The following is a 15,212-nucleotide window of genomic DNA, read 5'->3' on the forward strand; positions in this document are numbered from 1 at the left end:
AAAGAAGTATGGACAATAAAAACTAAGTAAAGGGATTAGGTTAAGAAAAGAGAAAAGGAAATAAACTGAAATAACAATCAGAAAGAAACTTGGGTTGCTTCTCAAGAAATGCTTGTTTTAGGTCCTAAGCTTGACTCCTTATCATAGCCACCAAGCTTAAATGTTGACTTTGGCAGCAGCAGATATTTTAGAACCTCCTTGTATAAGGTTGTAAAATTCTCCTTAACTAGTATGCATTCTTTCAAAGGTTTATCATGAAATCGTCTATGTGAATCCTTTGCAACATGTTCCCTGAAGCCAACACGCTTAACAAAGAATTAGTTAGTAGCATTAGATATATTAAATAAAAGCATACTAATACCAATTATAGAAAAAATTAAATCATTGAGCATGGGTGTTACTGAAGGAAATGATTCTAGGGGCTTTGCATCCATTGCATAAGTCCCTACATTACCCTCATCATTCATATATGGTCTTGCATCAACTATAAAATTAAATTGTTGTGTGAACCAAGGAAATAATGCTTGGGGGCATTACCCCTACACTTCCTTCCACAACTTCATCAATAGCAGGAAAAAGGGGAGGCTCCTCTTGATTATTGACAATAAGAGGTATTGGAATTAGAGCTATGTACTCCTCTATTAGATTCTCTGTTTCATTTATCCCAAGTTTATTTACATTATCATCATTCATCTCATCTGATTGAGCTTGGGAGGCTTTGAAGCTTTCCCACATTTCCCATTATCTATCTTCCAAGGTGTGGGAAGAAGCTTCTATATCTTATTCCTCAAACTCATATTTATGTTTAAAGCTCATCTAAGGGTCCTCCCAAGTTAAGAGTAGAGTTGACATTTCAGTATAAGATGAGTCTACATTATTGCTCTTAATCATTTGCTTTATATCCACCAGTATTTGAGCTTGACTGGTTAAAATTTCTTCTGTCATCTTTCCAATCTATCATCTTGAGATGGTGGTTGAACTTCCATTGTTGGGCCAAAATAATTTTGCCTTCCTTCTTGTTGATTATTTTCAAAAAAATTTTAGCGTTTGCTTCAGCTGAATATTTGAGAATGTAAATTTGAATAGGACATTTCATTGGACTTCCTTTCAAGTTCTTCTAATGATTTCACTAGATTATTTATCCTTAAACAAGTTATAATCGAATGACATGTTACTTTACAAGCTTCACAATAACCTTGCTCCGACCACTGATTGTAGTTGGGGAGGGAACCTTATAAGGAATGATCAAATAGTGATGGACAAGTATTCTCCACATGACTTGTTGCAAAATAAATATCACAACAAATAATATAAGAATTCACATTAGCATTTTGATTGAACCTATAAATTAGAGCAATCAACTTCGCCTTCAAGGAGTCCATGTCTATCTGAAAGGAAATGCATTAGAAGCAGAAAGACATGAAGTAACAAAATTTGAAAAAAAAATAAGAAAGAAAATACAGGAAAGAAAATAAAATACAGAAAAGGAAATATAATGCAAAGATGAGAAATAAGGCATAAAGAATAATGAATGAAAGAATAAGGAATATAGAATGAAAGTGCAAGAATAAAGGGCAATGAATAAAGAATAAAGAATAAAGAATTAAAAAATTAAAAATTAAAGAATTGTCTAGACAAACTCTAATGTAAACTAACTAGATTTAATTCACTTAGTCCCCGACAATAATGCCAAACACTTAATATGAACCAGTAAGCGCACGAGCATTGTCAAGTAATAAAATTTATATAAGTTGATCCCACAAGGACTGAGGATCAAATGCTAATTAATTTTATACTTCGAATTCAGCTAGATAGAATTGATAATTGTTTGATTTGAGATTATCAACTAAAATGTGAAAATAGAAGAAAGATAATTGAGGAAGCCCTAAATTCAAGAAGATATTAAAGGCCTTTGGTTTCATTATAATGGTGAATGTTGTGCTATGTATTTGCTCATTCCTAGTTCTCCACTTCTATATTTGTAGGATGCTCTAAACTACTATCGATTACCACCCCTCTATGGTGTATCAGAGTACCTTCTCTGAAAGTAACCAAGTATGCCATCAAGTAAAGAAGTAACTTAGAGAATTCAAAATTTCAGTAGATCCTATCACAAGCCCTCTCTTGGGTTTACGTCTCTAGATTACGTAGGTCACTTGCGTAGCATATGATTAGGAAAAGCCCATTAGGTCAAGTGAAAGACTCATCCATACATAGAATTATTCTCCCTTAGGAGGTTATGATCCATATAGAAGGATAGTTATCGTAGACACTCAACATTAAACAAGCATCCTAAAGCCATGCTGAGCTATATTAGAACATACTCTCAAAAGTGGTAACAATCTATGCATCCATTTAATAAAACTTCAGGTTCACGCTTAGATTTAGACACACAACAATGTATCTAGTACAGAAATGAGATCTACACATATAGAAATATACTCTAGATAGATAAATTTATGTCCATAAAGAAAGCTTTCATACAAGCATTTTATCAAACAGAACAAGTGCCATATAAGTTTCATCAAACAAGGAAATTGGTAATTCCATAGAGTTTTACATCATCCACATATTGCAATTACTCTCTATGTCCTAGAACAATGTAGATTTGCTCCATAATTGAAAGATATACAATCCAAGAACTCAAAATAATAGAAACTTCAAAAACCCAAAAGAAGGGGAGAAGAAGCTTATCCTTTGATATTGAGTAAAGTCCTTGGATGTAGATCTTGGAGTGTCGACGAGGATGGAGCAATAGAACGACCTCAAATCATTTAGATGAAAACTCTGGGTGAAAAGATTTAACCTAGAGGGTCTCCTCCCGTCTTGAAGCCTCCTCTCTTGCAAAGGGGATGAAGTACCCCTTATATAGAGGTGAGGGCATGGGGTGGCCATGCCTAGGGGCACGACCCATGCCATTCGACACGGTCCAGACCACTCTTTGGTTATTTGGATATGGCAATTGGCATGGCCAGAGCCAAGTTGGCTCTGGCCAGATAACCTAGTTGTGCCATTTAGCACGACCAGAGCTATCTTTGGCTTCTTGGTCGTGCCAATTGGCACCACTAGAGCAGAAACTGCTCTATTTTAGCCTTCTGGGCCGTGCCATTTGGCACAGTCTGATCTTCAAACTTGCATTTTCTAACATTTGGAGGCATGCCCATGTCTTAGGGCACGTCTAAGTTCATTTTTACTCTAGAAATCTGCATGGGTTGGCTCCTGGCAATGCCATTTGGCACGACCAATCCTCTTCTTGTGTTGATTCACCTTCCTGGCCATGTTATTTGGCACGACCAGTGCGTTCTCTAGTTCCTTGGTCATGCCTTTAGGCATGACCCTCCTTCTGAAGCTTCTCTTGACCATGCCTCAAGATATGGCCAGGTCCAATTTGACTCTGGAAGTTTGTTGCCACTTATGCCCCAAGACTTTGGCACTCCAATCCTTTGCTTTCCTCACCATAGGGGAGGCATGGCTAGGTCATAGTATTATTCAAATGATCTTCTCTTGTGTCTTTTGAATCATTTTCTACTCTAAACTGCTCCTGAAATTGAAAATAGACATTGAGCAGAAATATCAATTATGCTGAAATCAACATGATAAAGAGTGCAAAAGCATAGATTATAGGCAATGAATATTGAAAGATGTGCATTAAATAATTCAAAATAATATATATAGTCCACGCACATCACTCAAGTACAGGTAAAAATGTATTTTTACTTGCGTAAATTTTGAGCCTCACGACCATATGGAGCCTGACCGAGCATGCTGGCTAGAGAAAATCTACAAGGACTTTTTAGTCGGCTCTCCAACGTCTCTCTGAGCCAATCCCCAATGATTTTTAGTTGCTCTCTAACGGCTCTCTTAGTAGATCTCCAATGACTCCATAGTCGGATTCTCCTTTCCAGTCGAGCAACCATTTTTTCTTAATAGTTCCTCTGTAACACCCGCCCCTCCTGCTAGTAGGGCGGGGTTACTTTACTACTTGCGGAAACATACATGCATATTAAAATTTCTTTCTAAAGTAAAACAGCGGAAGTATCATGAAGTCATGCGGAACATTAACATAAATAAACTTAGTTCATGTCAACATAAAAAAATAACATAAGCAGGTCTTTTATTTGTCTTAGCCGAGCCACCACCACACACATCTCTTGCCTCTCCTGCGGCTCCCCTAGTTCATCCATTCTTTGCCCTTATCTGCGGTACAAGGAAAGTAAGCTATAAGCACACAGGCTTAGTAAGATCCTTTCCTACTCACAAAACCATATATCATACCATAATCACATAAGCATATAACAATGGAAACATAATCATCTAACATAATATTGTGAAAACATAGCATCATAACATATCATCTCATAAAGAACATCATACTATATCATATCATAAATCATAAGAGCGTCATGTCATATAAATAAGGGCATAGCATATCATAAAGAGATATCATGATGTATCATATCATCAATAAAAGAACATCATGTCATATAAATCATAAAAGCATATCATATCATAAATCATAAGAGCATCATGTCATATAAATCATAAGGGCATAACATATCATATCATAAATCATATCATGCAAGATGTCTTTTAAAACATATGTCATGTCATATGCAAGATGTCTTAAAACATATCATATAGTACTTGAACATAATATCATCATGAGGGCCCGGCTTGTACCACATACATACATAAATGCGCGCAATCCCTAGGACAGGGTAGCTAGCCCCGAACCTACTAGGGAACTAGGTCCGTACTACGACCATCGACTTAGGGGCGTACTAAGGAGTCCATCCCTTTTTACTAGATATGTTCATAGTCCGTCGGCTTAGGGGCGCTTATGGAGCCCACCCTTGGTACAAGCCATACAAAGTAAAATAGCATATCATGGTTCATGTCATAACATAGCATATCATATCTTGTCATATCATGAAGAGTGCTCTTAGTCCCCAAGGGGAGGCAACTCTTAGGCCTTCACTTGTCATATCATAGAGAGTACTCTTAATCCCGTCAAATAGGGAAGCAACTCTTAGGCCTTTACTTATCATATCATAAAGCATGCATACTTGAGCACATAGCACATCATAAGAGACATTATCATGCATGGATCATAAGCATACATAAATGAGCATATTACTTGTCATATCATAAAGCATGCATACTTGAGCATATAACACATCATAAGAGACATTATCATGCATGGTTCATAGGTATACATAAATGAACACATCACCTATCATAGAAAAACATAATCATGCATGGAATCATTAAATAACATTTCTTAATTCATAACGTAGCATGTGAGGCGCATCTAGGCTTCTAATCCCATCATGGCCAAAAGTTCAAAGAGTATGAACTTAAACTCTAAACAACATACAAGCATAAGAATCTCATGTTAACTTCATATCATATCATAAGGAAAGTCATAAGCATGTTAATCCAATTTTTAAGCTTTCCTAGGTCTTGATCCTTATCATGGCCGAAAGTTCATGAAGAAGGGAATTAAGCTCTAACAACATACAAGCATAAGAATCTCATGTTAACTTCATATCATATTATAAGGAAAGTCATAAGCATGTTAATCCAATTTTTTAAGCTTTCCTAGGTCTTGATCCTTATCATGGCCGAAAGTTCATGAAGAAGGAATTAAGCTCTAAACAACATACAAGCATAAATATCAAGCTAACTTCATATCATATCATAAGGAAAGTCATAAGCATGTTAATCTAATTTTTAAGCTTCCCTAGGTCTCTAATTCTTTCATGGCCGAAAATTCATGAAGGAGGAAATAAACTCTAAACAACATACAAGCATAAATATCAAGCTAACTTCATATCTTATCATAAGGGAATTCATGAGCATGCTAGATTTAATTTTAAGCCTCCTTGGACCCTAAATTTGATCATGGCCGAAAGTTCGTGAAGAAGAAAATCAAGCTCTAAACAACATACAAGCATGAATATCTAGCTAACTTCATATCATATCATAAGGGGATTCATGAGCATGCTAGGTTTAATTTTTAAGCTTCCTTGGACCCTAAAATTGATCATGGTCGAAAGTTCATGAAGAAGAAAATCAAGCTCTAAACAACATACAAGCATGAATATCTAGCTAACTTCATATCATATCATAAGGGGATTCATGAGCATGCTAGGTTTAATTTTTAAGCTTCCTTGGACCCTAAAATTGATCATGGCCGAAACCCTAATTCCCTAAGGTGGCATGTATTTAGGTTCCAAAAATCATACAAGTGTGAAAAACACTAAGTACTCTTCATAACATATTAATAAGCAAGTCATGATCATGGTAGACTAAATTTTTAACCTCTCTTAGTCAATTTCTCTATCATGGTCGAACACTTCATGAGCATAGATTTAGGTTTAAAGCAACATACAAGCATAAAAACACCAAACTAATCTCTTATCATAGGGTACATATCATAAAGACATAGTGAGCATATTTAGTTTAGGTCTTAAGCCTTCCTAATCTTTTATTCACACTTGGCCGAAAGTTCAAGAGCATGGATCTAAGTTTTAGGTAAGCATACAAGCATAATAAACATTCACTAACTCCTATACAAGGGTACATATCATAAGAACATAGTGAGCATGCTTAGTTGGTCTTAAACTTTATCTAAAACCTTTGTTCAAGTTTTTGGCCGAAATTTCCAAAAAGTGATCCTAGGTTTTTTTTAAGCATTCTAACCTTATGGAAAACACGTAAGCAACTTGTACCACAGGTGAGGGGATACTTACAACTTGTTGCTTGTTTTTCCTAAGGAAGATGATACCCTTGTGAAGAGGAAGAAGAAACTTCTCTTCTTAGTTTTCTCCTTTCTTCTCTTGCTTGTAAGAAGTAGATCTTGAGGACTCCTTGTGAATTTGTTTTTTCTTAGCAAGAAGAAACTTAGCTTGGATTTTCGGAAATGAGAGAGGAAGAGGTTTAGGTGTCGGTGGAGAAGGAAGAAGGAGAAGGAAGGAGGAGGAAGAATAAGAAGGAAGAATTAAGCAACTTTCTTTCCCTTTTCTTCTCTCATTCCTATTTATTCCCAATGAGAATGAACATGCCCCCATTCATCCCCTTAACTCCTCTATCTCCTCACTCTCTTAATTCCCATGAAAAATAGAGAAGAAGGAAGAAAGACAACTTGTCTTTTGCTTGCTTCTTTTCTTAACCAAGAGGAAGAGGAGGAAAGCTACTTGCTTTTCTCTTGTTCCTTTACTTAATTATATTCTTACTTTTAACTACTATTTTCATTCTTTTCTATTCATATATTATTCATTACTCTAGTGGTTACCATATACCAATTTAACTCTATCATTTGTGGGAGGTTCAAGGTTCAAACCTTAACCTCTCTTTCTTTTTATTTCATTTTGGTTTCTAGTTCCATTTCTCTTCTTTTTTTTCTTTTATTCTAAAAGAAAAAAAATACCCATAGGTATAGCTTATCATTTCGTGGGTGTTACATCCTCAGTCAAAATTCTCCATCAACAACTCCTCGACTAGAATTCTCCATTGTCGACTCCTCAGTCAGGTTTCTCCATTATCAACTCTACAGTTGAATTTCTCTCCATCTTTTTCAACATTTAGCATCAATAGTACAGTCAGTTGGACTCTCACCTCACTAGACTCGATGGAAGGCTTGTGATATGAGTGTTGATGCAATCATGCCCAAGAAATATAACTTTGGTATTTGATAACATTTAAGATTAGGCAAATGAAAATAGATATTATTTGTGCAATAAGTGTAGAAAAAATTCCTTGTAGGTTGGAGACAGGAATCAAGGAAAGGAAAGTCTGGGAGGTGAGGAAACTCCAAGCACAAAAGTCTAGTGAAAGAGAGATTCATCTGACATTAGGTAACAATCTAGGAAAGGTTGAGATAAGAGTATCAGTCGATTGATATGGAGATCATTTGATTGATATTTTGAAAAATCATTCAAATAAGAGTATCAGTCAATTGATATGGGGATAAATTGACTAATACTATGAAAAATCATTCAAAGAAGAGCATTAGTCAATTGATATGGGGATAAATTGACTAATACTCTGAAAAATCATTCAAATAAGACCATCAGTCGATTGATCCATTTCATCAATCGACTGATGTCGATTTGAAGGAGAATATAAGCGAGTGAGACTCTTATTCTGTTCGGCTGATGGTATCAATCGACTAATGATAAAAATCAGTTGACTAATGTCGAATTAACAAGCACAGAAGTGAGTGCAACTCACGTGCACTACAATAAATATTACTTTCCATAGCGCATCAACAACGACGTGTGATTAATGCATGTCATTAATAATAATTTTTATGACATGCCCAATTAAGTGCATTGTGGATAGTATAATATTTATACAAATGACGACCTGCAGAAAAAACATTCTACTAATAAACTTTTCTATGGAATTTAGAGTACGTTGTTGAGATTAAATATTAACGACGTGCATAGCATGTTGTTAATACTTGATAATATTGTTAATGACTGTGTGTAGATAAAACATGCCGTCAATATTGCATGTTAAGTATAGTGGTGCTCATCAAAACAACTAATCTAGAAACTTTTTTCGCCTGATAGCCGAACCCTCATTCCCCAAATCTCATCACCTTCCTCCTTCTCTCTCCTCTGCTTCTCGTCTATCCGCCACCCTCGCCCCTTTATCTCCTTCGATTTGCCAACCTCTACTTCTCCTCATCTTGCATCCATCCTCTTCTCTGCCTCCCCTCCCCTCCCATTCTCTGTCGATATCGTGTCCAAGCACTCAAATCCTCCTCTACGACCCCATGATCCAAGATGATAATGAGGAGGTAGTGTTAAAGAATGGGAAGGGTTCCAATTTCGATGGAGCCATGGCAGAGAAGGCAACCATTGCGGTTAAGGAGGCGGGCGAGGAGTTCCCCGTGGAAGAGAAGTTTGAGATGGAGGAATTCGATTGGTGGCAACGCTTCATGGTGAAGACAAGGATGCTCTTCGTCCTTTGCTGATTGTTTTGCATTGCTTAAGTCTCAAAACTTCTACTTCTACATGCATGTCAGATATGCCTTCTACTTACTGTGGGTTCAAGTTAGGCCGGCTAGAGGGGGTGAATAACTTGAAAAGAAAGTTAGAAATTTATTATTTTTTAAACTTACCAAGGACACAATATTAATTGAACAATCAAAAGCAAATGCATAAAAATAAGTAAGAGGACACAAGAATTACTTGACTATAACCTAAGTAGTTGTTAATTCAAGGTAAATGAAAAACTCTAAAAATCTCCTTCGTTGAAGGCAGAGAATCCTCTTATAGTCTTTGAAAGCTTAGAAATAGTTAGGAAATTGAATATAATGATTGATGAATAATTCTAGCTCTAGGAGACTTTTTATAGCATTCTAAAAAAAGTTATCATTTCTTAAAGGCACCTCCAAGGGGATCTAGTGTGCCTCTAAGAGGATAAGAATTTGTCTCTTCTCAATGGTAGCCTAACGACTATTGTTCATTGGAAGCACCTCTATGGATGCTCTAGGGTGCCTCCAAGGGAGACTTTAGGGCGCCTCCAAGCTTTTTGAAGGTGCCTCCAAGCTTCTTTAGGCTGCCTCTAAGCTCAGTTAACCTCTAACTTGAGCTTCTTTGGGTGATGATTTGGTCATATGAAATTGAGCTCACCCAAATCTAATTTTGGTCTTCTTATCGAGCAGACTTCCTCCGCATCTTCTTATCCCTTGAATGTCATGCACATCCTTCTCATCCACCGGTATACACTTCCGCAGTAGCTTATCGCTCGAATGCATCGAACCCATTGATTCACTTTCTATATCATTCTTCTCGCTAGTTGTGTTTTTCGTTCGACCTTTTGTGTTCCTAAGCTCATGGACACTTAGACTCAAGACATCAAAACTGTAAGACCTAACTTAATTCAATTGATCAGATCAAAACCAATCCGGGATACTTACAATCTCTTCCTTTTTGATATGCATCAACCCAAGTTAAATTAGGGTAAGCAAATAATAAAATAATTTATGTTTTAAATTTAGAAATAAGTACTAGAAATAATTTTACAATAAGTACAAGAAAATATATCAAAATTTTGTAATTTTACTACCTCTCCCATAACTTAATTCCTATTTTCTCCTCCTTTGATTACATCAAAAAATATATTAGGAAAAATAATAATCAGTTAGAAAAAAAAGTAAAACTATTTCTAGGGGTTTAAGATAGAATTTTTAGTTATATGTATTTTTCTCAAAATTTATTTCCAAAAGTAATAATTTTTATCAAATAAATTTTAGTTTTGGTAAAAATAAAAAAATATTTTTAAGTTTCAAAAAAATGTTAAAAAAAATTTTCATGGTCAAATAGGAAAAGTAGATTCAAAAAAAAAAATCACACACATACTATATTTATATTTAAAATAATAATTTTTGAATTTAAATAATTAAAAATAGATTTAGATTCCTAAAAATTTGGGTAATTTTTTTCAACATTCAAAATGTAATATTCCTTATCAAAAAAATCATGCCTTTTAAAATTATCTCCGAAAAAATTATAAATTTAAAATCATATTTTTTTGATAAAAAATTCATAAGAAATCAGATAGTTATCGAAAAATCTTAAAAAATTTTATTATAACATAAAACCAAATTTATTATTAAAAAAATTATTTTTCTCAAAACTAAATTTTATAAATAATTTTTAATTTTAAAAATATGATTTTTTGTTAGTAAATTCATAAAAAATAATATAACTTTCAAAAAAATTTTGATTTTTTTTTCTTAGTTGATAATAATTTCATTTTTCATAGAAAAAAGATTTGGAGAGAAAATGTAAATATAAATTTTATTAAATAATTTTACAAACAATATTAAAGCTAAAGCAAATTAAATTTTGAGCATGCATATACAAATTAGTTAAATCATACTAAACATGATTTAGGAACCTGATAGAAATTTCTATTATCAAATATTTTTAGCAACATAATTTCTATAAATTTTTATAATTTGTCCCTATGATTCTGAATATAACAATTTAATCCTCTATTATTTCAAAAATTTGAAAACTTTGAGCATGCATCATTCTTTTTTAATCTTTATACTTGCTCTTTTAATTTAGAATTTTTCATTTGAATTTTGTTGAATTCTTCTAGTGGACATGCTTTAGCTAAGATCATTTTTAAATCCATATTATTCTTTTTTTTTCAATTTAATATACTTAGATCTAAATTTATATAAAGATCTAGACATGAGTTTAATACCTTCATATAATTGGTGAGGAGGTAGAAGGCATATCTCACTGTATCATATTCGAAGTTGGATGCTCCCCCTTCACCGTTGATTTCCCCTGAAGTAGCTCTCTTTCTCGGATTCTTTGTTGATGACTCGTCCCATATTTTTTTGAGGTTCTATTATTTGAAATTTCTTGTCCCTTTGTCTTTATTTTTTTTTCTTTACTCTTCAGCTTTAGTCAATTGTCTTTGATGTATCTCTCTTTGGTGCAATTGTAGCTTCGAATTTTTCTTCTTTCAAGGAGGAATTTCTTGCCTATGTCTTATTAAATTTATTTATTTGAAAGAACTTATTTAGCTTTCTAACCACGAATGCTTGCTCATCTTCATCCGTTGATGAACTTGAATTTGGTTTGATTTGCTTGGCTTGCAGTGCTAAGTTTTGACACATTCTTTTCTCAGTCCTACATATCAAGTTTCATATAATTCGAAAGTATAAAATAAACTTTCTAAGGTACTTATCTCAAGTGAAATATCCTGTAACCAACCCTCATTTTTTTTTATTTGCATCACCCACAAAACACAAACTAGCATATACTTATAACGTGATACCAAATCAAAATATTATTTCATCGAACGTAAAAGCCAACATTCCTCACAAAGTATAACAAAGAAAACTCGTTTAAGAACTCTCGACATCACCAAAGCAAAAACCCTTCCCATGAAGAACATAAGCTCAGCACTCCTAATATCCGGACAACGCCATGCGTCCATCCCGCCTCATCGCCTACTCCGTCCGTAGGCCCTCCGTTGTGTCCAGAGACACATCCTCACCTGAAATGTAGACATCATGAGTCTACAACCCAGCAAGTATTATCTCATGTGATAAAACATGACATCCATAAAATAGTAGAGATAGGAGTTAAACAATAGAAACATATCTAAAATATTGTATACCAAAGAAGAAAGATGCGGTAAATAAAGTTCCTACACAGCTAAATAAGATGAATATGTCATATATCCGGTAACCACAATTAGAGCCAGTCAACAGTCCCATGAACCTAGAGGTACCTCGTAGAGAACATGCATCCAGTCAAATAGTCGAAGCTGACATAAATTCCAGTATCAGTCAAATTTGGATGGGCCCTCCCCGAAGCTCATCCCGGGTCACCCATCCAGTACTGCTACCACATATGCTCATATTCAACCATCTAGCTACATAAAAACTTAACCCACCTATAACATAACATAACTTAGTCATTAATTCCATTCTTCTGTAGCCAGTAACCATGCCATTTCACAATACCCTTTTCATTCAAACTTTACCTAACTTAAGAAAGATTATAAGCACTATAGAATTCTCATGCAATGAGGTAACTGATAAATAGTAATTAAAGCTTGCAAAACAAGACCATGAGCTTTAAAGAGAACAAATCAGTACCTATAGCAGATATCAGTCCAACGAATCCATCTCACAAAGATCCCAAACAACATTTATTTAAGTTTCCAAACAAAACATGCTAACCAACGTCTACCAAAAACCCAAATCCAATATGGAGGACAGATTTCTATCGAGGTCGGTCGTGAATTTCTAACAACAACATAAGGAAACGAAGCCAATAACAATCCGATAGATCGAACCACAACAAAGCAACCAAAACCCATCAATTCTTTGAAACTACAGTCAAGAAACCGAGAACCAAAAGAAGAAGAAAAACACCATTCTAGCCATATAAAACTTACTCTACCTCTAGCATAAACGTAACAATAGCTCAATTCATCGTATACTGTAAACATGTCAATTTAACAATAACTCAATTCATCGTATACTGTAAACATGTCAATTTTCTGCTTAGGGAAAATAATTAATACCCCATTAAGCTTACAATACAAGACTAAGGCTTAGGGAAAATAATTAATACCCATGACAACTATTACCCTACCAGTAACCAATTCAATTCCTACTCCTAAATGAAAATTTGCAACAGTAACAATTTATTCTCTTGATTCACCACAAACCGTATCCTCACAAAATCCCAACAGCAATAAATCTCGAAGGAAAACCAAACTTACTAACAAAACTATTAAATCTCCTAACCAGCACGATGAACATCACCACAAATGAGTCAACTAAGATTCTCTACAACATTGTAAAACAAATGAACCAACAGTACAACAAGATCTACACTGAATCTTCAATTCAAAACCCGTAAACGATATCAAGCAGCGAAGTAAATGTATTGAATGGAACTATATAAAGATTTCAAAGCAAACTTCCCACGGAGGCACAAATTCAACTCTAAATCATTACGAAATTTCTCAAATAGAATCCAAAACTTCATGGAGTGCTCGAATCACAACCAACATCTCTGTCAAGCATTCAAACAAACAGGTCACGCGCATCTCACTAAAACTTTTTCATCACGAAAAACATACAACTCAAACTCAAACCCCAACTCATCGGACACCAGCCAAACCTCCAGGAAAGCCTACTGTGAAATTCTAACTTCGTCACGCAGAAATCACCGTCAAACATTTTCGGTAACATATGCAAATCAAACAGAAACCTTCAGCCGAAAACCTCCAGCAAGAACACATCCCACAGAAGAGAAGCCAATCCGAAACGTCTACAAAGAAAAGCCAATCGAACGCATCCACAAGGGAGGAGAACAATCGAAGGCATCCTCAAGAGAATCAAATCGGGGCATCACCAAGGAAAAACAATCCGAACATCCACAGTGAGAAACCAATCGAAAACCCATACCAAAGCTCACCTTCTTTAGGTTTTCCGCCCCACTATACCTTACAGATCTCAAGTTATCACAGTAGATACACTTACCTTCTTCCTTCTTGTTCCTCTGTCGGATGCCCGAGCTCACCAGATCCGTGCCACCGTCGCGGGGAATCGCCCGATCCTTGTCCGATCGTAGCGTTTCAGGGAGATGATCTGTGTGGAGTGGCGTCTGGCCGAGAGCTGTGGTCCGCTGGGGCTGGATCGACGACCGCGGGATGAGCTGGTGCGAGAGGGAGCGACGATTTTCAGGAAAGAAGAGAGTGAGGAGTCGGCGATTTAGGGCTACGAGGAGAAATGATATTCTCTATACCTAGGTTAGGTATCATCGACTTAAGTTAATCAGGGATAATCAACTCCTCACTAAATTGGATATCATATGTTTCCCTTATTTGAAGGGTTCTATCCCCTTGAAACGTGTCATACATGTATATTTAAAATTCTGAAAAATTCCTAAAATTCATAGAATATTTTGTAAATTAATCCCTTAATTAGCGCTTGTGTGAACTTAGATATTTTCATAAATAAATTTCTTAATTTTTGTTCGTAGGTCCTTACATCAAGATCTTTAGATATGTAGTAGGAATCGATTATCGATGTCTAGTCCGAGGTCCTTGGGAAGACATTAAGTGTGTATCTTAAGGTGTCTTGATTGGTTACCATTTCTTTGAGGATGGTGAGTCCGGTGATCAACTCCTTGACTTTGGCATGTAGCTGACCAACCATTTCTCCTTCTCCAAGTCGGAGGTTGCTAAGTTGATTTCAGAGTAGACCCTATCTTGCGAGCATTGCTTCTGAGGTCCCTTTATATAGTTCTATGATTTTCTCCCAGAGTTCTTTTATCGAGTTGTAGTTGCCGATCCTATTAACTTCTTGTGGGGGAGGGGGGGGGGGGGGGGGAAGAATGTTTAGTAGATGGAATTCAGCTCTTCCATTTGCTACAAAGTCATTCTACTCCTTCTTGGTCCATAGATGCTCTTCCTTTTCTTCTTGATGTTGATCTTTGGGTACTACAAAACCATATTTGATTATTAAAAGAATGTCAAAAATCTGTTTTGAAAAATATGTCCATCCGATGTTTCCATAGCGCAAACTCCCCCTCAAACTTTGGTGGGCAGATACTTAGTTTGATCTTCATTTCTTTGCTTTAGTAGATAGTTAGTCCTTCTAGAGTGGTTCAGTTCTGATACCAATTATAGTTCCACGTTAGGCTGACTAG

The 15,212-nt window shown here is 35.4% G+C and overlaps 1 long non-coding RNA gene across 1 annotated transcript; it reads right to left on the reverse strand.

The window, feature by feature from the left end:
- Positions 1-11,808: 11,808 nt before the first annotated feature.
- Positions 11,809-14,352, reverse strand: LOC122020554. The gene is made up of 2 exons (XR_006122259.1): positions 14,042-14,352; positions 11,809-12,036 (listed from the first exon to the last, which is right to left on the reverse strand). It is a non-coding gene; the product is annotated as an uncharacterized LOC122020554 (long non-coding RNA).
- Between the last annotated feature and the right edge of the window lie 860 nt (positions 14,353-15,212).

This window comes from Zingiber officinale, chromosome 9A (genome assembly GCF_018446385.1).
Source record: "Zingiber officinale cultivar Zhangliang chromosome 9A, Zo_v1.1, whole genome shotgun sequence".
In the NCBI taxonomy this organism is placed as follows: domain Eukaryota; kingdom Viridiplantae; phylum Streptophyta; class Magnoliopsida; order Zingiberales; family Zingiberaceae; genus Zingiber; species Zingiber officinale.